The sequence below is a fragment of the Podarcis cretensis genome, assembly GCF_951804945.1.
Source record: "Podarcis cretensis genome assembly, chromosome: 1".
Taxonomy (NCBI): domain Eukaryota; kingdom Metazoa; phylum Chordata; class Lepidosauria; order Squamata; family Lacertidae; genus Podarcis; species Podarcis cretensis.
This window is the reverse complement of record NC_137170.1, coordinates 30,109,153-30,135,125: the sequence shown is the minus strand read 5'-3', so window position 1 is coordinate 30,135,125 and position 25,973 is coordinate 30,109,153. Positions and strand designations below refer to the sequence as shown.

The 25,973-nt window shown below is 40.6% G+C and overlaps 1 protein-coding gene across 8 annotated transcripts in view; it reads left to right on the top strand.

Annotated features, from left to right (window-relative positions):
* The window catches only part of NRXN3 (neurexin 3), a 1,235,498-nt gene that overhangs the window by 134,264 nt on the left and 1,075,261 nt on the right, over positions 1-25,973 (top strand). The window lies entirely within an intron of this gene.

Here is a 25,973-nt window from a genome sequence, read left to right as displayed (position 1 = left end):
ACCATGTACTGGCAAATAGGACATTAAATCTCCTTTGGCTACTGCCAAGAGAGCTACATATCATCCGCACTAAAGCTTGGTGCCCATGGTGGAACTACACGTTGGTCTGCATCAGATGATCATTCCAGACTTTATAAACCATGGTTTATGAATTTGTGAATGAACACCAAGGCTCCCCTGCCTTTCCCATCACACACCAACTTTGGTGTAAAGATCCTGGTCTGCATTAATATTATTCATTAATTTATATACATTTATATATGATTTACAAAACATAAAATCTAATTACACAACACTGTTACAATACGGAACAATTTATAAAAAACCCCACCATAAAACGATCCTATTAAAATAGTAAGATCTATTATTAAAACAAGCAGTAAAACAATCCCTTTGATAGCACTGCATTTCAAACAATTCCAATAGCACTGCAATTGAAACAGGAGACTTGGGCCAAGAGATCAAGGGGAATGTCTGTGTAAACGGGCGCATCCCCCACTACAACTCAACTGGACAACTTTGGTTTAAGGTTCATTAACTGTGAAAACAAGTCAAGATATGATGGTTTACAAAGCCTTGCGTGACCACCCAAACTGGGCCAAACTGGGCCATTTTCATCATTCTTTTTTCAGATTAAAAAACAAAAACTTAATGGCAATTTGATATAGAAGATCAACATGGAAGAAGGGAGAAGCTTCATACTCTTTTCCTCTTGTCATCACTTTGCTGTTGGAAATGATTTTTTTACTCATTCACCTGTGATCTCTTCTGCCATGCCTATTCACCCAAGTTGTTCCCACCCCTTATATATTCCCCAATTGTGGTTCTACCTTCCTCCGTAAATAATCTGATGCCCCAGTTTGTGAAACTTACTTGTAACCAATTTACTCTTACTCACTATCCCCGCCCCCCGGGTCCCAGTTTGCAAACTATTCCTGCTAACAATTGGGACTTTCTGGAGGAGGGATGTATGGGTATTTAGGAGGGTATTTCCACTTTGAAATTAACAGCAGAGCCTAATAAGAATAGTTTTGGCCCAAGCAACAAACACATGATAGTCATTCTACTTTTAAATCACATTTATTCACAGGTTGGTTTTTATATTGTTATTATGTGACTATGTTTTATTTCCTAGCATTGTAACCAACACATTTTCCCCAAAACATTATGTACTGAGCTGGCTTGGTGTGTATCTGATGTGAATGCATGCAAGCATGCATGTGTGCATAGGTCTAAGTAAATGTGTTCAGTTACACTTTGTTACTTAAAACGGCATCAGAGTGTAAGCGCCAAGGCTTGCTTAGAGTAAATGTCACTCAAAAGATTTTGCCTTTTTAATGTGTCTTGAGGAGCCAGACCTGTGAAGTTTTTGATTCATTCTATGATGTTCGGAATCAAACTGTGAACAGTTATTTTCCAGACCTGTGAATGTAGATAAAAGAACCTTGCATAGCTCTTGGCTTGCCCTGTGAGTCTGAGAATTAGAAACCTTGACAACGCGTTGTAAGATTATGAAACAGAGATTACAGAACCTTAGACTGCATGAAACTTTCTGAGTGTAGTTACAGGACCATGGACAGCACCAAGAAGGCTGATCTGTCTGCTGTGAATCAAGACCTTTAAAAAAAAAAAAAAAGATTTTCTATTTATTTATTCACAGGAATTATATACCACTTTTCAGGCAGACCTCACAAAAGTGGTTTCCATAACATGAATATGTTAAACAAGTGGGACCTGCAAGCAAATGTTTGTGTTGAGTGTTCCTTTCCAGGATGCCAGCCCACCTGCCCAGCAAGCATACTCTTTTGCAGGATACTCCATTCCATCCCTGCCCCCAACAATCAGTCAGCGTTCTGCCAATCACAGTCAGTTCTCATTAGGCTATTCTTGGAGTTTCCTTGCATAGGTTCTCCCCCAAAATATCTTTTAAACTACTGCAAACCTTTGCGTTCCCCCAAACCTACTGATAGCCCCGCTACCCATAGTTGTAGCAAGAATGTTTTTAAACATTGTCATTTAAAAGAAACACTTAATTGGTACCACGTCAGGGTGTGATGAGTGTTGAACAGAATGTAAAACTTGCACAACTTTTTAAAGCAAGCATAGTGCTGTTAACTAAATAAGGATTGTTTTCCCCATAGGGACAAATTACTATAAGAAACTACAATTTACAATCAACCTTCCCAAATCGTCAGGAACCAGTCAGTGTTTTTTTAAAAAAAGCAACCCACAGTTTGAATCTCATTCCTCCCTCTGCCCAGGAATAATATTTTTTCAGTGTGGGAAAAAGACCAACCAAAATGTGGGTGGGTATTCCAAGACTGAATCCAGGTATTAAAATATATACATTGAAGTTTGGTGAGCCTGATGCCAAGATGAGTTCTTAAGTTCACCAGTGCCAAGTTTGGTCTTTCAGTTTTGCAGGAAGTTTGCAGGAAGTTTGAGAATTAGAATCAATAGAGTTTGATGAATTTTGTTTTCACTTTTGTTGATGAAAAGCACCTCTTTTGTTTCAGTGTGCTTTTCTTCTCTTCCAGCAATAGTGCAGGCCTGAGAAGTGTGGGGGTGGTGCTAGGGCCAGATTCTGAGTCACATATCAGGTCACATACTGCTAGTAACAGTTTGGGATCCAGGAAGTAAAGTCAGGTCAAGCAATCACTAGGAGGCAACAGAAGAGAATAGAAGGAAAAGGGTAGTTAGAGTAAAGCAGAAGGCATGATCAAAAGGGCAAAAAGTGGGTAGTTCCAAGTAGAGCCTAGGCTGGATGTCATCTTTCAAGGCAGGCTTCAACTTTGCTTCATCAACCAGCCAAACCAACACGTGAACAGTCAAACAGTGAAGAGGGCCTGTGTTGCATGTGTTGTGCCTGCCCCTCAATCCCAGACCTTATTTATGTTGCACATGGATGTTCTGCAGGGGGCTTCTACTTTATTGGGATACTGATTGCACAGAGAGCTCTACTTCCATTGAAGTGAATGCAATTATAAGGCCTTTGGGATATTCCCTACACAAGACAAGGAAGATTGGGTATCATGGGGTAGTGTGTTGTGTGCATGGATGTTGAACGTCTGGAACCTGAATCCACACATTGAAAGTCTGTGTCTTCAGGCAAATGAACATTATGTAGTACTGTAGCCTTAGATAGTACTGCAGTTTCCTTTGACCATCTAGCCAAATCCTATTAAATGTGTCCAGGCTCTTTTAGAAGCCATTGACTTTAGCAACTTGGATTCTACTAAGGTTTCTGACCCAAAGCCATTGGAGTCTTAGGAAGGCAATGCTGCCTCTTTAGGCCCGATAGGCACTGGTACCCCACAATGGAGAGACTCTTGAGGAGGCAGGGACACCAGAGGGTAGTTTGTGCTGCACAGGAACACCAACGACTATATTTAAGACACTATGGAACAAGCTATGAAATTAGTGAAGACTTATTGGGCTATAGGGCCAAGAACAAAGTTCCACCACTACCACCAGTTTTCAAAAAAGAGAAGACTAAGGAAGTGCCCGTTAGGGATACTTGAGGGTAGCTCTGCTCCAGACCTCCATCTGGCTGGGTTGCTGCCAAAGACTGGTATAGAGTGAGAGGAGGATTGTGACAGCAGTGGGGTTGGCATGGTACAGACGCACTGGCAGGATTGCCAAATTGGCTCTGCTAGCGTGTTTGCACTGTGCTGACCTCACCACACCGCATCCTGCCACTCTCCTTTCCAGTACACTGTGGCGACTCAGCCGGATGGAGGTCATGCTGCCTGCTTCTGCTTTATGGAAGGGCCTTCTGCTGAGTCATTGGAGGTTGAAGTGGCAAACCAGGTTTCTTCCTTCTCTCAGATTCTACAAGAGAATGCCTAGATAGTTGGCTGTGCATTTTAGTAGCAGTGAATTGATGTATTACAGGGGTTTTTTTTGGGGGGGGGGCTTTCCCTCTCCCACCCAAGTACTTTTGATTCTCCTCCCAAATAATCCTCTCCTCCTCTTTCACATTATTTTTTTCTGTTTCCCAGGGAAGTGAATAATGGCAGCTTGTTCTCTTTCCTCCCCTTGCCTAAGATTTTTATTTAAACCAGTGTGACTTTTCTTACTAATTTTCTCCTTCAGGTATTTTTGCCATCCATCCACCAGCTTAAAGTTGTGCTGTTCCATCAGGCAAGTTTGGTAGATGTTGATCAGTGCATGAAATCAGTTCTTAAATGGCTGCAAAATTGCCTGCCTTCAGACTGTTTTGATCACAAGGGCTTTCAAGTGTCAAAGTCATTTGGAGAACTAGATAGATAAAATGCATGAGCACTGAGCTTTTTCCAGGATAGAATAAATAAATGTGTTTTCAACTGTGTGCTTTGCCTTTGATAGTGATTTGTTAAAGGGGGGGGGGAGAGAAAAGCAATGATATTAAATATTTACAAGAGTGATTTAGTTGTATAATCTTGTGCTGTGTGTCCCTGTTCAATAGTGAAATCAGCTACTGTTGAAGGGAATGCCATTAAACTGGTCGTACTGTGAAGGTCACTGGCTATACAATGTTGAAGCAATTTATAGAGAGTAATGATTTTCCTCAGCTTTCCATGGCACCCCTTTTCTCCACCCTTTTTGGTTTCCTTTTCCAAAAATAACTAAAAAGAAATACATTTCAGGACTTTCTCATTCCTTCCCTTCTGACTGATCTCTGAGCTGGAAACTTATTTTGTTAATTTACGTTTTTCCATACTCTTGAAAGGGAAATGTTGATTTTGCTTTTTGGGACAGGAGCTTGTTACAGCTGTATTGGTGGGTTTTCCCCAGTTGGATGTTTCTCAGAGTTCAGTTCATGAGTTGGAAGGCCTCCCCAATAAATGGCTTCTGTTCAGGTACTGAATCCTTTCCAGAACAAGAAAATAGGCCCTTGACATTTGGTTTCTAGAAAGTACTTATTGGTGGTGTCACTTCACAGGTCCATTTGTCTGAATAATAAGACCTTAGTCATCTTTTGGTGTGGCAAAATTGCAATGAGGTGATTTTACCACATCAGTGTTGACCAAAACCAGTATGTCATTTTGTCACATTAGAGGTGACTATTTAATCTAAGTGTGCTCTCAGCTAGTGATAGCTAATAATTTATGGCATCATAGTTAACTGTCATTTTCTAGAGGGAGCCCCACTGTAAAATACCAGAACAGGATATGAACATGTCAGCAAATGTGATTGTTGTACCGTGTCAAAAAGTAACATGGACATTCATAGGGCAAAGCTCAGATCCTATGGGAAAAGTTACTTATAACTTACAGTATTTATAGCTACAGTTCTCTAGTGTTTTCAATTGGTCAGATCATACAGTCAGACATGAGGTATAATTCTAGACAGGGTTGTACCAGGAAATTTTTAATGTCTGATGTTTTACATTTTTTAATGTGCTGTAAGCCACCCAGAGTGGCTGGGAAAACCCAGCCAGATGGGTGGGATATAAAACATCATCATCACCACCATCATCTAGCCCTAGAGCAGTTTAGGACTTAGAAACAAAGCACAATGAGGAATGATTGAAAGATTGTCTGACTACTTTGTCTCTCTTTGCATTCATCACTTGAAGGTACTGTAGGCCAGTGCCAGTTTTATGCTGCCTAGTTGATGGTAACCCCTCAGCCTTCCTGATGACAGTCCCTCATTCATGGAATGCCCTCCTTGATGAGGTGCATTATTCTTCCTCATTATGAACATTCAGACAGCATTTAATGGCTGAAATATACTTTTCTCAGCAACCTTGAAATTATTGTCCATGAGGGCATGTGACTATTCTTGGATGTTCTTAATGCTTTTAGATATTTTTAATTGGTTTTTTCATGTTTCAAATAGATTTTTATTTTATTTTTAATTGTATCATTTTAAGGCTTTGTTGTTTTTCTGCCTTGGGCACCTTTGAGAGGAAGGGCATGATACAAATCTAATAAGTAAGTAAATAATAAAATCAAGCAAAGGGTGTGGACTTCAGATAAAAAAATAAAACAGATGAAGAAGAAAAGAGAGAATTTGAAAGTGTCAAAAAGAAGAGAAGAGAAAACCCAACATTTCCTTTCCAAACCCTTATTACAGAGGAGAGTGAAAGAATGATGGGAAACCAAGTGATAAGAGATTCAGGTGTTACAGAATCTGATACAAAAATCCAGATTGGTTGGTTTGAGAGCTAGCAGTAAAAAATTGTAACACAAGAACAAGTCATGAACTATAGCCATTTTATTAACCGCAGAGCGGGAATTTCCATAATTCACAGGAAAAGAGAGAAGAGTATCATTGGATAGAAACGAAGTTTGAACAAGGGTGTGATAAAAGGTGTGATAAAAGGACAAAGCAGTCTAAAAGAAGGAACAGAAAATAGCCAGGAAAACAACAGTCAGGGTTTGTCATAAAGTCACAACAGGGAGCAGAAAGAAATCGAGCCTTTAAAAAGTAAATTACCAAAGAAGAAGCTTGTATGATAGAAGAAGGAGTCCAAACTACAAATGTGATATCAAAAATGGATGATAGTACCACTGTAAATCAGTGGCAAGGATTAAAAGTTCAAGGAGGAAAATCATTGGTTTAGCCAGTGTTAAGAAGGAATCTCTGGAAGTGAAAGCCCTAGCAGTTCTCAACAGGAAAGGGCTTCCTGAATGTTTTGGGGGAAAACACCCTGCTACCCCGTGAAAGAATATCTTTTGCAAAAGACGTATCTGGAAGCAGCTCACATTGTATCTTCAGTCCTACATCAGAAGTGGAGGGGTTCTAGCAGCATGCATGAGTGATATTTCCAAAGGGCAAAGCCAGATGCAAGATCTAGGCATCTTCTCCCTAGTGATTCATTTGTTTTAGCTGAAAAACAGGGTTATCAATCAAAAGCTGAGGTATCTATATTTTCCCCACATGCAGAGAAAAATAACTCGAGGAGGCAATTTTGAACTGAAAAATTGCCGGAGGGGAGAGAATTAAGCAGTCTTTTCAACATCTGCCCTCCCTCTGCTATTGTTGAAACACATGCACACATGCGTCCAGCCCAGAAAGGAAAGTAGCACATGATTCAAGGTAACTTGCAGTTTGGCCTTTGCTCCCAAATTACTCTTTAATTTCAGAAGTGGAATGAACTAATTTCCATCCAGTGGGCATTTCACAGTAGGGAGAACTTCCTGACTGAGAGTTAGCACCAAAAGATTATCTACTTAGAGTACTTTCCTCTTACCACTTAAGTGGTTTGGGCTGTAGTGGTGTACAAACATGTACAGTGTCGTCTCTGGGGATCATACAAGTGTTTTGGAATAATATAATTGTAGATTTGGAACGGACAAAATTCATCTAGTCCAACCCTCTGTGAGGCAGGAATCTCAACTAAAGCATCCATGACAAACGGCCATTCAAATTCTGCTTAAAAACCTCCCATAAAGGAAGAGTTCACTACTTTCCGAGGGGGTCATTGCTGCTTTGAACAGCTCTTAACGTCAGAAAGGTCTTTCTGTTGTTTAGTTTTGTGTCTCCTCAATTTTCATCATCTGACCTGTCTACATGTGAGAAAAGGGAAAGTCTTTTGATGTGCTTACCTAGTTCTCTTTGCCCTACCCACTCAAGAGCACCATATCAAAGCCTTCAGCGCAGCCTCCCCCAACCTAGTGCCTCCCAGATGTCTTGGGATACAACTCCCATTAGCCCCAGCCAACATAGCCAGTGGTCAGGAATAATGAGTATTGTAAAATCCACAAATAAATAAATATGAGAGGGCTATATTGTTTCGACTGATTTTTTTTATTGTATGTTTTTATTTGAATGGGACCTGTTCTGAGTTTGTTTGAAATAAAGAGTAGCCCATACATACACAATAGTCCGAGACATCTGGAGGCTTCCAGGTTAAGGAACAATCCTTCAAAGACTTCAAGATGGAGTCATCCCTTTTAGCCTTTTTCACCCCCTACCGTTATATATGGTGATATGGTCCACCCTGCCTGCTATGTTTTCATATCTCCTGGGTCTTGCACTTCCATACAACCAGAAGGAATTCAAATTAGCAGATTCAGTTTAGTGGGGATTTGAACCCAGATCCCCCCTCATCCATGCTCTACACTGGCATTAACTGACACATAATTGTGCCTTATCCTTTGAATGCTGCTGTTCAGCCTCTCATGCCAGAAGCTGATTACCTTTCACTGTTCCAATAACAATTTCATACTGTAAGCAGCAGCAGCAGCCTAGTGTATTTCAAATCCCCTGTAAATAGTTTGGTGGCATTTGCCTTGGCTCTTTAAAATATAAATGGTATTTGTTTTCAGCACACAATGCAAACAATATACAACACAGACCCACCCATTCACTTCATCTGCTTCTCTACCACCCACAATATTCTGCCATAATGAGCCCAATGTGACCCAGGCAATGTATTGTTATATATACTGCTCTGCAGGAGATTTGCTTACACAAAGATGGATCCTCAGACAGAGCTAGGAAGTAGGAAGTTTTCCAGATCTTGCAAGGTTCATTCAGCCTTTCTCATTGTATACCGCTCTCCTAATGAGAAACTAATTTTACCACCTGCAAAACCTGTGCAACTCCCTTTGGAGTCACTGTATCATCCCACTTCTGCAAAACTGATTTATTTGCTACTAATGAGTCTTTAAGTATCCAACTAAATATAGGGTCTTGCAGCTCCCGTACAACTGGTGAAGTGGTGATACTCTAAAAATAATGAAAATAAAAGTTCAGTGCTCAGCCTGGTTCTGAGACGTACCTGTAACTTTACTCTCAGATTGGCATTTGCATTTCTACAATGCTTTTCACAGTAATCTAGTGCTGATGATTTCCTTTTAAGGCTTTCGGGGGTCCAATATTATCTCTGCACAATATTTTGCTGATTCAGTTGTAAATTAAGACCCTAAGAAGGATAAAGTATAGCCATTAACATTTTCCTCCACTTAATATTTCTTATATTTATCTTGTAATTGACTGCATCCCTTTCCCCTCCCAGTGATCTCACAATATTGCTGAAATCGTTTGTTGTGGCAGTTCTAGTATAGCTTTCCCATGAGCATAATAAGTGGTCTAAGTCTAAGTCAAACTTTCACCAGGTGACTACTGCTTCCCTTGACTGGTTGAAGAGAATGTTTATGTCTCAATAATGGTTTAAGCTGAACTTTCAGGAAATATCCTATGCAAATGAATTTGCTTGATTTGCTAAGTTTTTAAAGTCCAGAAAGCCTCCTCCAATGAATCACACCCCCTCCCTCCAAATGTGGGATCATCAGAATGAGACCCCTTTGCAAATGGCGGCAGTTATGGAAGTCAGGATTGCCCAACACATGTAGCAGGGTCTTTTCTGTAATTGCCCTGCAGCTCTGAATTTCTATTCCTCATTGTATTTATTTTGCTTCCTCTACAGCACTGATTATTTACTAGCCACAATGTTTTGCTGGACATTTAACAGACAGTTGGGTTTTTAAAATAGCATTTTAGCTGTTTCAGCTTCATTTTCTTTTTTAAAGATTTTGTTTCTAAATGTTGTGCTGTCTACCACATTGGTAAAGCTTGTTGAAAAGCAATTAATACCTGCTGGATAACTGTATCCTAACCAAGTCACTAATGGGTTGATTCACACTTTGCAAAAGCAGCTCCCTGGTATGTCTCCTGATCATACTTGGAATCATAGAGCTGGAGGGGGTGGTGTAGATCAGCCCCCTGCTTGATGCAGGAAACTCAGAGCTAGAACATCCCTCAGCAGATGGCTGCCTGTCTCATAGAACACTGTTGTGAACATAGCAAACATGCCTACCACCATAAAGTGTGAATCGGCCCTGAGTCATTAACCAAGTAACTACCTCCAGTATCCATTTTTGGCTTTTATGTGCTTCTATATGTAGTTTGAGCCTGGCCTGTTGTGATATTTCCCACTCATCTATTCTGGGTTTCTCAGTAGCCTACTAAGAAATATACAGAGCCCATACCCAAGCCATCCTCCATCTCATGTCAGTATATCATGATCCGTAATAGCTTGAATACTGCAAAGAGACAGTTGGGAAACTGAATCTCAAAAACAAGGGGGCAGATCTTTCATGGAGTATTGTTGGTGTTCTGCCTTATTTCCATGGAGACTATCAATGGCTATATTATCCTTCCACTGTTGGAGGCAGTATGGGGAACTGTTGGGGTCAGATCCTCCTTCCTGGATTCCCATAGGCATCTAATTGTCCACTATGAGAATAGGATACTGCACTAGATAGACCATTGGCCTTCTTATATTTTACAGGAGAAGTTAGTGAGAAGGTTTTAAGACTACGTAGACAGAAAGGTGTCTGGTACAACTCCATCAAGCTGCTTTTCTTGGAAGGTGTAGACAGTAGGCACATTCCACTAGAAGTTGTTGGACCAGCTTTTTCAAAGGGTATGTAGCACAGTCCACCCCATGACTGAGGGCCAAGAGTTTGATAGACAGCAGCCTCAAGTGATGGACTAAGTCTGAGGTTTGGCTTTGTAGCATCACAGTTTCATTGGTATCCTTCCATATAAGTTATTTGGCTCTGGTCTCACTATTAGCTGTCTGCATAAGTTATAGAGTGAGCTAAAGGCAAAACCACAGAACCCAGGGAATGAACTCCCACTAATGATTTTAACACTGCATTTGCCATTAGCCATATGTGAGTAGCTGCAGGCATATCAGACCAATATTTAGAAACATGCATTTCCTAAGCTGTGTATTGTATTCTTTGCAAAACTGCCTTTTGTTGCAAGCTCTGTTTGCTTAGTTGATGACTGGTGGGAAAGAATCAACTTACGATATTGGCAAATAAAAACAAAATAAACATTTATTGGGAGATATGAGTCCTACAGTTTGCCAGGAAATGGGATGGTTAACTTTCATTGTATATGGAGATTTTGCTTTGCTCCCATAAATTGTATAGAGTACATGCAAGGGAGAAAGAAAGGGGGATGATGAAAGAACAAAATGAAATCAAGCATCTCTTATTACCAGATTATCCGGCTGGCTCTTGATGGGCTGCATATTTATTACACGACAGGGCTCTGGTTACAGGCAGGTGACTGCCAATGTTCAGGTGTTTGCCTACTGCCTTCTGGGATGCTACATAAACAGCTGTAAATAGAGCTAGTTATTCAATCCATTCATGGGAAGGTTAAATTGTAGGTCTTTTGGCTTCCCAGGAGTACAAATAATGCAGCAGCACAAGTGAGAGTACACAACAGGCCACTTTTTCCAGCCAACAGAACTTTGTATTATTGTTATTGCTTCAGCTGCCTGGAAATATTATGTTTAAGTAGTGACAGTGTAAATACAGGGCACCAGGTGTTGGGGATGGTTGACAGAGTCCATTCTGTTTTTTTTTTTTTAATTTTTTATTAAATTTTGACATAAATATATTTCACAAACATACAAAAGACAAAATGAAAAAGAAAAAACAGAAAAAGAGAAAAAAACAAAAAAAAACATGAAATACATACAACTTTGATGACATTGATCGACTTCCCTTTATCTCGATTTCGGAAATTATTATCTTGTTTATCTATCTGCTGTGTCTATTCCTTAATAAAACTTTTTACGTAGTAAGCGTTATCTCATGCCTACTGTGATTTCTATAAGTACATATGTGTTTCTGATCAACATTTTAATTTTCCCCTTGTCTCTATTTCCATATATATCCTAAATTTATCCCATTCATTGTTAAATTTTGCACTTCTTTGATTTCTTATTTTCTGTGTCAATTTAGCCAGCTCCAAATAATCGGATAATTTAAGTTGCCACTCCTTTAGTGTTGGGATTTTTGGTGTTTTCCAGTACTGTGCTATGAGGGTTCTGGCGGCCACCGTTGCATATTGAAAAAAGGTTCTATCTTCTTCTTTGATATCCTTACCAATTATCCCCAGCAGGAAGGCTTCGGGTTTTTTAACAAACGTGTATTTAAATTTTTTTTAAAATTCATTATAGATGGATTCCCAAAATTTTTTGAGAATCTCGCACGTCCACCACATATGAATGAATTCGCCCTCCTTGCTCTTACATTTCCAACACAGTTTATCGCCCGTTCTATACATTTTATGTAGTTTTACCGGCGTTATGTACCATCTGTACATCATCTTATACATGTTTTCCTTTAGTGTCGTGCATGCTGAAAAATTCATATCTTTACACCACAATGCCTTCCATTTGTCAAACTCTATGTTGTACCCTAGGTCTACCGCCTAGTCCGTTCTGAATGCCTAGCCATGGCATGGGGAGAACCCGAATCAAGCTGGTTCATTGATTCATCCTGGGAATGCCCAAGGGTTGGAGACTACAATGGGATCTTAGTTTTGCTGAAAGCTATCATACAAGAACATTACAAAGGATGGTGCACACTACACAGCTTCAGGAAGTCTCCTTTCACTCATTACTTTGCCAACTGCATTTTTAATTTGCATTTCCATTTTCTCTATGTAGTCAATGCACTGATGATTGATTCAGATGGTACATTATTAACAGGTATTGAAGTGGCAATCGACACCTGCAAACCCCCATTGACCTAACATCCAGAATGCTGATATCTGATGCATAGATCTTACCTGCCACCAAATAAGTGTCAATAAATTAACTTTATTGGAGCGCATGGAAACAACTGTGGCTGAGATGTTTTTCATATCATGATTTGGATCATTCACATGATCAAATCTCAGCTTAATAAACCGAGAGATGCATGAGCTTCAGGCACTCACATGCAGCTGCTTTGCTTCTTCCTTCATGCAAGTGAGCAAAAAAGCCAGAAAGATGCAGTTAACCATAAATTTCCATTACATCTGAACTGGAAGATATGGTTTATAGCTTCCAAATAACCCAGGTTCTGGAAGCCAATGCTAAACCACAATCTCATATTTTGGATTGTTTGGAAGTTATCAACCATAGTCTCCCAGTTTGGACGAAGCAGCAAAATGGTTAACAGCAGCTTTCTGACTTGTTTCATGACTCATGCTAAGGGAAGAACAAAGTGGCTGCAAGTGAGCGTCTGAAGTTTGTGCACATTCCAGCTTATTAAGGCAAGATTTGGCTGTATCAACATGACAATTAGTTTGTTACTGGGCATGCACAAGCTCAAGTGGTTCTCACATCAGCAGTACCAACTTTTAAATGCAGCATCCACAGCAGTTGCAATTCGCTGGGTGCTGGGTAGCCTTACAAGTTGAGAGGTTGCTCCAAAGTGTTTTCATACAGGCTTGCTCTTATTCCATTGGATAGCTATTATTTATTTATTGAATTTATATGCCCCCTTATACACGGAGGTCCCAGGGCCGTTCACAGAACAAAATCAAAATATAAAACCACAAAATATATAATCAAAATAAAAACAACAACCCAATATTGCCGTTTCCCCCCAAAAAGGGGAATAGGGAGAAGATTTTCTTCCACTCTCATAACATGAGAACTTGGGGTCATCCAATGAAACTGAATTTTGGAAGATTCAGGACAGACAAAAGAAAGTACTTCTTCATACTGTACATAATTAAATTACAGAATTCGCTCCCACAAGAGGCTGTGATGGCCACCAACTTAGATGGCTTTTAAGGACAAATTCATGGAGGATAAGGCTACCAATGGTTAAGTTTTATCTCCACAATCGGAAGCAGTATTCTCCTGAATACAAGTTCCTAGAAACCGCAAGTGGGCAGAATGTTTTGGCACTCAGGTCCTGCTTGCAGGCTTCCTATGGACATCCTGTTGTTCACTGTGAGAACAAGATGCTGAATGACATGAGCCACTGGGCTGATCCAGCAGGCTCTTTGTTTCCTCTTATACAGGTAGCAAAGGTCCCCACTTCAGAAGTCATTTCTCCAAGTTGTGAATGGAGATGGCGATGGGAGCATGGAGCTAGGGAGCATGTCCTCCCTCTCTCTCACCTCTTGTTGTGTTGATTAAACAAAGAAAGAGAATAGGGCTATTGCCATTTTGTAAGACCAACTCTGAAAGTTAGACCAGTGCTGTTATATTTCAGGTTGGAGGAATCAGTCTACTTATGGAACACTTCACTTTTGCATATATTCATCCACAAACCCATTATGTCCTCTTTTCATGTTTCATGTGGAATTTGGCATATTACTATTTCAAATCAATACATATTTCTAAAAGTGGTCTTGCAAAATATGCATTTCTAAACATATTTTGATACTTCTTTTTTAAGCTGAGAACTGTGTCAAAACATTCAGGAAGTGTGAAAGCAAACTAAGTTGTGATTTGCACATTCGTTCGGGAGCTGCAAGCTGAATTCTTCAAGCTTCTGTAATTATAACCCCATATATTGGTGAGAGCGGGCTGAAGCTGAGGTAGAGTGCCCAAGAGGGTGTACGTCAGCCTCCTCCCCCTGGTACCCTTCAGATGGTTTGGATTACAACTCCCATCAGCCCCAGCTGACACAACTGTGCTGGCTGGCGTTGATGGGAGTTGTGGTCCAAAACATCTGGAGGGCACCAGCTTGGGGAAGGCTGACCTAGTGAGTTCATTGCACTGGTAAGATTCAAGTAGATGATTTTTTGACTTGTACACCAATCTCTTTCCCATAATGCTACACTAGCTAGCCTCATCCTACACCTAAGTAAGTTCTGTTGAATTCAGTAGGCTTACTTCCAAATAAGCGTGTATAGGATTTCTGCTTATGAGTCACTGCTTGCTTTACTGTCCCATGTCTGCTCCAACCCACTCAATGCTTTATGAGCATTACTATTTTTGCTTCAAAGCTTATACAGTGAAACAAACTAGAAATAATGTTTTTTGAAATCTATCAACAACTACAGAAAAATAGGAAATTATACCAAGAAACATATATACGTAACTTCACAGGACATAATTTTCTGGATAACAGAAATAGAATACTTTACTATAGATAGACTTGGTGTGTGTGTGTGTGTGTGTGTGTGTGTGTGCGTGCGTGCATGTTTTAAACTAGCAAATTAAGGAGTGAGAGCCGGTGGTAGAACTAATCAATCTAAACTACATGGTGTTTATTGACACAGTGCCCCATATATAATCTTACTGGGAAAACTAATTCACTTCTGACTGACATACATATCTACTTCAGTAATGTTGAAGGAGCTGGTTGATAGGTACTTGCCAAGAATAATGAGGAAAGCCATGTGGGAAACTTTTTTTTTAATGCTTCTTTAATGAGGTGATACAATGGCTGGTGTGGGACTGGGACTCAACATTCTGTGTCTTCTCGCTCCTTGTTACACTTCTTAGAAGGATAGCATATTAAAGGTGTGAATCACCATAGAGGGGGTAAAGGATATAAGTATCTGCAATGGGTGTAACCCCAGCCCTACTAAAGTTGATTGTGAAATGCTCTGATATTACTGGCCAAGCATAGAGCCAATCTTCACATGCAAGAAACTCCTCTGAACAGCTTTTCCTAGACTGTATCACATAGGACCATAGGATGCTGCCTGAGTTGGAACATTTGTCCATTTAGCTTCGTATTGTCTTCACAGACTGGCAGTGGCTCTCCAGGGTTTCAGAAAGGGTCCCTCCCACCCCTACTTGCTGATTCCTTCTGTATACAAAGCTGATGCTCTACCTGCTGCAACCCTTTCTCACACTTCATCTACAAGTGGGGGAATCAAATAACTAGTCCCTTCCACAAAGCCACCCCCCTTCACAAAGAAAACTAGCACGCAAGGGAGAGCACTAGCCTATAGCCCTTCTTTTTGACACATGTACAGGAACTTCTCGTTTCTCATGGTGGCAATTCCCTAGCTACAGTGTGCCATGCAAGAGTGTGTAAACCTCCTTCATGTATGTACTGGATCTTAAATTCAGGCAGCTAAATCTACAAATCATATAGGCCAGAATATTTGGATTGAAGTTGGCTCAGTTCCACTGAAACTGATAGGGTTAAAGGCTTGATCTGTGATGCACACGTTTTCCATTTTTAAAAAGCTGCATAAATGAAATATTGCACTTCCCTTTGGCAAATGACTGTACTGTTGAAATGGCGACGAGATCGCACTGGCTTATTTATTCTGAATGTTTGTATGTGATGCCAATAAAGGTTTGATGATGATGATGACAAATGAAACCTTTGGACTTGACCACTGTGTTGGTTGAAACACACAGTCTCTAGCTGGTGTCCAGGTTTCACTGATGTGTTGGTGGGTTGGATGGATGGAGCCCTTGTTTTCTAGGTCCTTGTTTTATTCATATGCTGAATTTCCTTGGAATGGCTATCTTCATTTTATAGGAAAGATTTTTGTAGCATCAGCCAAAGATAGGACATAGTATGTTACAGGTAAACAACTTTAAAAGAAGAAGAAGCTGAAAGTTTGGCCATAGCATCAGTAATGCACTATCAGGTATTAATATTATTGCCACTTCTTCCACCCAGCTTAATTGCCCTCCGTAAAGTGGAGGTGGCTGCTGCCTCTTGGCTTCATTAGCAGCTTCCATTTTCATTAAGGTTGGTGTGCTAATGGACTGTTCTAAAGCACAGTTGTTGCTAAAGCTCAGGTGCTGCTGGACAACACTCAGCATGATGATTTTGTGCAGTGGAGTGAACAGTCTGGCCTTGCAGGGAGCCTAACTGCTGGAAATAACAGAGATTGTAGCTTAGTTCTGGAAAGGCCCCTGATGTCCATGGTCTTGCTCATTTGAGCTAGCCCAGTCTCCTGGGTCTTTAAATTTGGGAGGACAATTGCACAAAACTAGACCCCTTGAGAGGTGCCTTGTAATTGCAACATCTGTTCCAGTTGTGAATGCTGCAAAAGCAGCTCCCATAGCATCTTGCAGTGATAATGGACCCCAATTGGAAAAGTCACTGATCCAAATACCCTTGAATGTTGAAAGGGACTTCAGAATCATACACAGCAGATTCAAACAGACCCTGGGTTTAATGACTTCTAAACCTTTTATAAGTAGGGCTGTGCAATTTTATTTTGACCACTGTTTTAACTGTATCAGTGTAAATACTGGATCCCTTAACACATCTTTGTATAAAAGGCTCCCAGTTGCTTCTGATCTTGCTTTCCCTGTTTGTATTCTGAAAACTCATGGTAGGAAAATGACCAGAAAATAGTTTGTGGGCCAATCTATATATATGTACTAATCATTTGATGAGTAAAATCTACTGATGGCTATTGGGTATGAATCAGCCAATGGAGACCAAAGCTACACTTAAATATCACTTGGCATTATCTAAAGTAAAATATTTTTAAATGAAGTCAATTCAAACATTCACAGGTAAATCAATGAGATATCAAGTGATATACTGGCATGGTCAATCAGAATCCCAGACACATTATTGGGTCATGTTCCAGGAGGCTGCTTCACCATTTGTACACTACAAAGATGTGGATATGGTTATTTTCATTTAGAGGTGTTGCCAAAGCATGCACTTCCTGACTCAGAAAACTGCGTCTTGGAACCTGAACCAAGAAATCTGGCCTCTGAAACCTCCTCTAGCTCAAACATTAATGTAAGACAGAGGATAATTCCATTCCATCTGCCTTCCCTCTTTGATGCCTGATACAGTGTTCTGTATAATGTCATATATTTTTGCTACTGCATACAGCCATGTAAGGATTCAAAGAAGGCTGGTTGCACATACAATGCATTTATTATTAGTAGTAGTAGTAATAATATGTCCTTCACCTAAGGCCCATGGCCCATTAAAACACACTATCAAAAACAGTTTAAAACAACTTACAATAAAAAATAAGGTGAGTCCTAAAAAGTATCAAAAGGCAGGATGAAGAAGTCTTCAGCATCCTCTGGAAGGTGTATAGTGAAGGTGTTAGACACACATCTGTGGGGAACGAACCATTATTTCACTAATGCTTTCCAGTGCTGCTCTGCAGCCATCTTGTCAGTATTGACCAACTTTATATAATGAGCTTGTCCAACACTGTGTTTCTCCTGCAACCGAGGTCTAGTAAACCTCAGTGAACCTCTGTTTGGGCTGTATCACTTTGGACTGCAGGTAGGGGCTCACACCTGGAATGCTGCTCTACACTAAAACTCTTGAAAAGGTGGGGAATATGGTTGATTGTAGTAGGGTGTCTGTTTTTCCTCTAGCCAATTGTATGCCTAGGGATTTTCCCTTGTCAAACAGTTCAGCAGAAGAGTTAAAAAGGCAGCCGTTCTTGCTTGCCAAACTGCTATTGCCCAAGGGAGCTTCAATCCAAGAAAAATGAATTGCTCTTGTCTTCAACTTCAGTGGTGCAAAGTACAAAAGAAGAAGAGATGTCAGAGGCCTGGGAATTTTTTGGAGCATGGGATGGTGCTTCTGTTTCTTCTTGGTTGAATTTTGCAGATGAGAAACGAACTTACTGTGGTTGAGATATTTGAATGAGATTTCAAGTGATCATCATTTTTGTGGATATGGAAGAATTCCATATTCCATTTGGAAAATGGTTCCCTAAAAATGTAATGTGTTTACTAGGAATAGAAAATGTTCTTATAGCTCTGTTATATATAACAGAAATGGATATCAGTGCCATATCTAGATACAGAAGAGGAACAACCTCAGAGATAACATATGATAGATGATCGCACAGAGCAATTAAGGCCATGATAATAAAGGAATGACTGTTGGAACAGTATAGAGAAGCATTTTACTTATTACTGTGCCATAACAACTCTGTTCCAACATCTGTGCAAGCTGTAGTTCAAGAAACCAACTGCACTATATTTGGAGAATAATAATTTAAAATAAAAGTGAGGAGGCTCCTTCCCTGCACCCATGGCCTGCAATAGGCTTACACATCCGTCCTCAATTTCTAAGCCTCTGACAGCTCCTCCTCCATTGGGTTTTGCTTTTAATTGAAATGAGGTCTTCTGAAAGTGGTTTGACCTAAGCATGTGTGAAGCCAATTTAAGATCTTGAATCTAACTGAATAGCAAGAGCATGCTAAATAACTTTTCAGACAAATTTACTTCCATTCCTTGTTTGATGCAAATTGCATAAACATTCTTTCAAGTCTTCAGCACGAACACTCTGCTTTCATACAATATGCTTGTGATGCCCACTTTGTTCTTTCCATTCCCCCCTGCACCTCCCAACTTGTACTTGATGAAATTAAAATCAAGGCTCAAAAGTATTTAGATAACCATTTATGACATTCATCAGTGGTGGTACTCATTATAGTCAAGAATGTGACTGGGTTCACATGTAAAACTGACATAAGGACCGGAGTGCACACACTTTTGTGTCTAAAATGAAACTTTCTACATTTCTAAACCCTATAACTGAAAGAAAACAGAGTTTTGGGACTAGAGCAAGCCATAAAATCAGATGCAAGCTTCTCCGTCCCTCTGCCTTACTGCTGCACACAAATCCCTCCCTATTCCACATTCCACCTAATGTTCATAATTGAGAAGGACCATCAGGATAAAACAAATTCAGGAATGCTCTGAAACTCACTTTGAGATTAAAACTAGGAGATCAGAAGCTTTTGCTTCCATTTTAGATTAACTGGATTTTCATAATGCACCCAAATCCTAAAGTGTGGTTAATCTTAATAGTGTTTTGTTGACACAAGTCAGCTTCAGAATCCATAGTTTGATGTTGACTTGCTTCATAAACCATCGTTAAAATTAACCAGGGTTTGGATATCAAAATAAGTGATGATTACTCCATTATTAACCCCGTTCTAAAATCAGATTTGACCACGTGGAAAAAATGGACACCGAAACTTTTACCATTTGATTCCTCCTTAGTTGCAATAACTCAGCACTCTTCCTTTTGCACAGCAGCCAATTCAGGCTCATAGAATCATATAGAGTTGGAAGACTTGGAAGGTCATCTAGTAGAACCCCCTGCAATGCAGGAATAGGTGGGAAACAGTGGGAGTATATAAACTCAGAGACTTCTACACTAATCAAAAGCCCCTTACAGCTCCAGAAATAAATTTTATATTAGGCGATATACCATGTGGTTGGCTAGACATACAACACATTCTATAACTTTAAAATCAGCCAAATATAACGACTCAAGCATTACATGACTTAAATAGTTTTGAGCAACTGCTCTACACATTCAACCCACTGGGAAAGAAAATCACCTCCCAACTATATTAAATCCTCCCGGGGCAACAGAAAAACACGAAAAACACAACAGAAAAACACAAAATGAGAATGCAAAATACATTTAAAAAACACACATAAACACAAACCGATAAAACCTGTCCCACAAAAACATTTTAAAAGCCATAGAATGTTAATCAACCGAATGCCTGATTGAAGAGAAGCGTTTTCATCTGGCAGCTAAAGATATATGTTGAAGGCACCAGGTGAGCCTCCCTAGGGAGAGCATTCCACAAATGGGGAGCCACCACAGAAAAAGGCCCGTTCTTGTGTTGCTACCCTCTGAACTTCTTGTTCAGGAGGCACACAAAGAAGGGTCTCAGATTATGATTGCAGGGCCAGTTCATTTAAGAAGAGGTGATCCTTGAGGTATTGAGTTCCTGAGCTGTTAAAGGCTTTATAGGTCAAAGCCAGCACTTTGAATTGGGCCCAGAAACTAATTGGCAGCCAGTGCAATCAAGCCAGGATCAGTGTAATGTGCTCAAACTGCCTTGCCCAGTGAGCAACCTGGCCGATGCTGAAGTTTCCAATCGATCTTTAGAGGCAGCCCTATGTATAACACATTACAGTGATCTAACCTAGAGGTTACCAGAGCAAAGACAACAGGCTATCCCTGTCTAGTGTTCATTCAGTCATTGTTCTTTTTTATGAAGGGAGGGGAGATTTGTAATTGTTCATCAGGTTATAGGATACAGGCTGGTACAGACATTTGAAAAGACAAGGCTGGGCTGAGCAATGCCATTTTTATTTCTCCAGCCAGTGATTCAGTTGTCATTACCAGGATGTGACTCAGGCCTTCTATTTCTGAAGGGGTAAATCATTCCTAACAAAGTAAATGTCCTAGGCGGATGTGGCTGTGACTCCAGCAAGTGCTGCCCTTTAAATAGCTTCTTAGAAACATTTCCCTTGCGCTGCTTGGGTTAATGCAGTGACGAAATGAAGGAGCATCCCTGACCCTCATCTGTGCTGTATATTGTAGCCTGTCACATTTGCCTTGGAGCAGCCACATCTGAAAGAGGGTGACTCAAAGCAATGAAGCAGTCCGTAATGCAAGTCTGAAAGGGAATCCACCAGTTCAGAAGCTCAGTAAGGCTCCGTTGTCAAAATGTTTAGGAACCCCATTAAAAACAACAACAGCCAAAGTCAAAAACAGTTTTATTTTGTATTTGATAATTGGCTTTTTTTAAAAGAATGCTGTGAGCTGCCTTGGAAGTGTTGCAAATTGAAAGAAGGCATGCCAGTGTGTGAAATAAATAAAATGAGTGGCATGGAAACTGCTTACATATGGTGCTTCGATGTAAGCAACTCTTTCATTTGTTTGATATGATTTAATGCAGAGGTTCTCAAACTATGAGCTGCAGACAACCAACTCCATTTAGGGGGTCTGTGGGAGTGTAGAACAGTCAAAAATATCTGTGGGTGTTCCCCCCCTCCCCGATGATGGAGAAAGAGACTGTTTTTACTGGGACTGAGTTTATCAAGCAGGCTAACAAGGCCCTTTCCTAGGGCTGGTAGTTTTCATAATATAGCACTGGTGTATCTGAATACCTATGGTTGGGGGCAGACACATGAACAGGTGGACTCTGGAGAGGAGATCATGGCTGCTTTGCTTCTCCTCCATTCCTCCTGTTGCTAAACTGCTGTGAACTAAGCCATGATTTAGATTAGTGTGCCATCCAAACCCGGGCTCATGGTTTGTCTCCTCCAGACAAACTGCAGGGTCTAAATCAAAAACAAACTTTGACACCAGCTTGTGTTTTGTCTGGAGTGAGGCAAACCATGAGTCAAACAATAAACTAAGCCAAACAACCACTTAGCTTGCAGCAGTGCAGCAGGATTAGAGAAGCAAATCAGCTCTGATTTCCTCTCCAGGAGCCCATATGCCAGCAAGCTCACACTAAACCATGGTTTGGTTTGTGTTACGTGCAAATTGGGTCAATGGGAAATTGGGTGCATGGGAGAAATAAAGCAGCATGGAATGTAACTGAGGGAGAGGAGAGAAGAAACAGATGCTTGGAGAAAAGCTTGGAAGGTGTTGGCCTTGGACTAGCTATTGAGAAACAGGCCTTTAGCTATTTTGAAGACAGGCCCTCACAAAAGGATTGCAATTGATTTAGTTTTAAACTGAGTGGGCAAGGTAGTGTGAAAGTTAGGAGACTCATACAGCTTCTGTGTCTTATGGACTAAAGAGGTTATTCCAGCAGGAATTATTTAAGCTCTAGAGCATCGTGGAAGACTTTAGATTCATGTAAATACATTCAAGCCATGTACAGTCAAGATACCAGCAATAACACATACATAATGAGGCTGATAACCAGTGGGCATTTCACAGCTGCTGAGAGAGGGAGGAGAGGGAGATCAGTGAAATGAAAAATGCTGTCAAATCTCCATTCAAAAGAGGCAATGGGAGAATTTGCTCTCCAGAGGGTTAAGGCCCCCTGGGCGTTCTGAGTGCCAATGAATGGTGGCCAGGAAACAGAGAGATAGGAATCTTAGGGAAAATGATCACTTTGCTTGGTAAAAGTTGAGAGAAAACTGTTTAAGGTATAATCTTCATCATTTTGGGAGATGAGATGGCTTTGCTAAAGTAAAGAAGCTGGAAGGCTTAAATGCAGAGGCACAGTCTGGGCTTGTAACTTCTTTGCATTAGCTGATCTATCAATGATGCTCCCTATTGTTCCACTGAATATTTATGCTCAGACATACCACTTCCATAGTATTCTGTTGTTCTCTGAATATTCTGAGTGCATCTTAGATGCAAGTATAGCTTAATTAAGACCCCATCTACACTACAGCTTAAAGCAGTATCATACTTTTTTAAACAGTCATGACTTTCCCCAAAGAATCCTGGGAAGAACTGCAGTTTGCTAAGGGTGCTGAGAGTTGTTAGTTAGGAAACCCCTCTTTCCCCCACAGATCTACAATTCACAGAGTTCCCTGGGAAAAGGGAACTAAAGCTAAAAAAGTTAATCACCATTTCCCACAAAGCATTTAATGTGCCATGGTCTCATTGATGGCTGCAGAAATGCTCAGCACTATGCTGTCTGTGGAGAAAGTTCTACATTATGAATGTTGCAGGAAATGTTATCCTCTTATACAAGTATTTTCTACAGCAGATGTTTGTGTGGAAGTAAAATACGTTTGTAGTCACCCATTTGGGAAACTTGGTTGCCCAAATGGCTGTCTTTATAGATGGCTGTACAGTCATATGCTGCGTCTACTTTTTATATGTATGTTGCAGAAAACTTTTTGGTGTAATACCAGCATGTCCCCAAAACAGCTGCAACATGTAATTGAACTTGACATTGCAGAGATCTTCAGTATTTTCACTAAACGAAATTGTGTGCTATTGACAGTGTCTTTCATTCTGCCCTGGCCGCCCATGACTTCACCCCCCTCCCCCAATTCCTGGATTGTTTCCCTGTGTCACGTTTAGATTGTAAAGTCAAGCTCTATGTGGTGGAGAGCTCCAATGCCTGCTATTTGTAATGTGCTGCACATAATGTTGGCACTGTAGAAATAATCTGGATGTAACAGATTACACTGAACACCCAAGATGAGATGTATTCAGCTAAATTGTGCCAACTCATGAGAGCAGAATTCCTTCAGCTGAGTTGTTAGATCTGCCTTTCTTTCTTATAATGTTAACATGGGCCATTGATTTTCCTTAATTCCACATCAAGAGATGCTGACTAATTACACAATACCTTTACTTAACCGAGTTCACTTGAATTAAATACAGTTTAAATCGCAAACATTTTACTTTAGTGCTCATTCTTCTCTGTGTTTTTCTTTTGTGCTTGTTTGTTCTTCAAAATCAGAGCTGCAGTTAAGATTATGGATATCTAAATGTCAGGGTTCCTTTGGTTGTATAGAGCAATTGCAAGTTGCTCTTCAATACTCAACGAATGGTCAACTGTGAAGGAATTCCTCTCCATAGACCTATGATGTCTGAAATTAACTTTCTGCATTTTTCAGGTGTTGGTCAAATGTGTGAGGGGACAGGCTGTGTGGAGGTTCTTCACATGCAATGCCCTTTCCACTCCTGAAGAAAGAGTTTATACATGTTTAGTTGAATGTGCTTGGATTCCCCCAGGACATCTAAATATTCAAAGCTAGAAGGTTAAGATTGGAGGGGGCAGGCTCAGTGTGCATGTTCCAATCCCACATTACAGTTAAGCACCACTATGACTTCATGCTTGGACAGAGCTCCTGCCTCTGACCTTTTAATGTGAACTTCTTCCAGTTCTGTTTGCATTTTATGCTAAAGCATTTGGAGATAAAGTTGGTGTGCAAAGTGAAGATATGAAGTGATGACTTATAGAATTCCGGCTTGCTCACAGATACATGCGTGGGACGTGTAACTGGTGGTGGGCATCCTTTAATATATGAAAGCAAGAATATATGATGTATTTAGGGATGGCTAAGCAGCAGGCCATGCAACTCACTCCCGAAGTATGAGGGCCCCATGAGCAGCCCTCTTGAACAGCTGAAACCATTATGGGTGGCTTGATGTTTGATCCACTGCTTGAAGGTGCTGATTCTGTTTAGGTTGGTTGGCCAGGAAGGCTCTCCTTCTCCGGGCTGCCTAGCAAAGACCAGAGCGTGCTGACAGAAAAACGACGGGGCCAGCACCAGATCCAATGGAGATGTGATTGGAGGATGGAGGCAAAAAAGCCAGCATTCCTTCTTTGTCATTGCTTCTTCATGCAGGGCATAGTTAAACTATGGAAGTCGTTCCTGCAGGAAGCAACTTGGATGGCTTCAGAAGAGAATTGGACAAATCCATGGACAAATCCACAAGGCTATCAATGGCTACTAGATACGGTGGCTATGCTTTGCTGCCATGGACAGAGGCAGTTGGGGGTGGGGGGTAGTGCTCACTAGAGGTTAGGTTCTGCTTGAGAATTTCTCACCAGCCACTCTGAGAACAGGATGATGGACTAGATCATGGGTAAGCAAACTAAGTCCCGGGGGCCAGATCTGGCCCAATCGCCTTCTCAGTCCGGCCTGTGGATGGTCTGGGAATCAATGTGTTTTTACATGAGTAGAATGTGTCCTTTTATTTGAAGTGCATCTCTGGGTTATTTGTGGGGCCTGCCTGGTGTTTTTACATGAGTAGACTGTGTGCTTTTATTTAAAATGCATCTCTGGGTTATTTGTGGGGCATAAGAATTCGTTCATCCCCCCCATATAATCCGCCCCCCCCAAGGTCTGAGGGACAGTGAACCTGCCCTCAGCTGAAAAAGTTTGCTGACCCCTGGACTAGATGGATCATTAGCCTGATCTAGCAGGCTCTTCTTATGTTCTTATTGCAGTAATATTGCAAGCAGAACTGGGGACAACCCAATCATTGGGGTGCCAACTTGAATAAAATATGGGGGGCAGGTAAGTCAGACATGACTAAACGACTAAACAACAAAACAACAAGGTGCCACTGGACAATTTTTTTATTTTATTCCTACTTATAGTTTACCATACCTACCTCTTCTCTTATGAGTGTTAACATGTTTTTACGTACTACACTGGTGAGAGAAGTTACTCTGGGTAATTCTGTAATGACTTGCCTCTCTAGTTACCGGTAGAACGCCTGCTTTCCATGATAACTTAATCCAGGAAGAGATTGCTTCCATGTGCAAGTTCTGTGTTCTGGCTGTAATGTCTCGTATGGCTTGCCCATGTGGATCTTGAATTTATGTGACATGCCTGGACTTCTGATTGTTCTATTGCTGGCATTGAAATCCTACATGATTTGGGAAGCTGCACATGATGAGGTATGGTGGATCTTAACAGCTGTGGCATCACATACTGGAAATCCGAAGCATCCCATTTTGCCAAGCACTAGTTGGGTTTGTTTAAAAAGTGAATTCATCACAGTGGTGAATTTATATGGGGGACAAAGAATAAAAGCTAAAGATGGCATGTAGTCAATTTCCCTGTGATT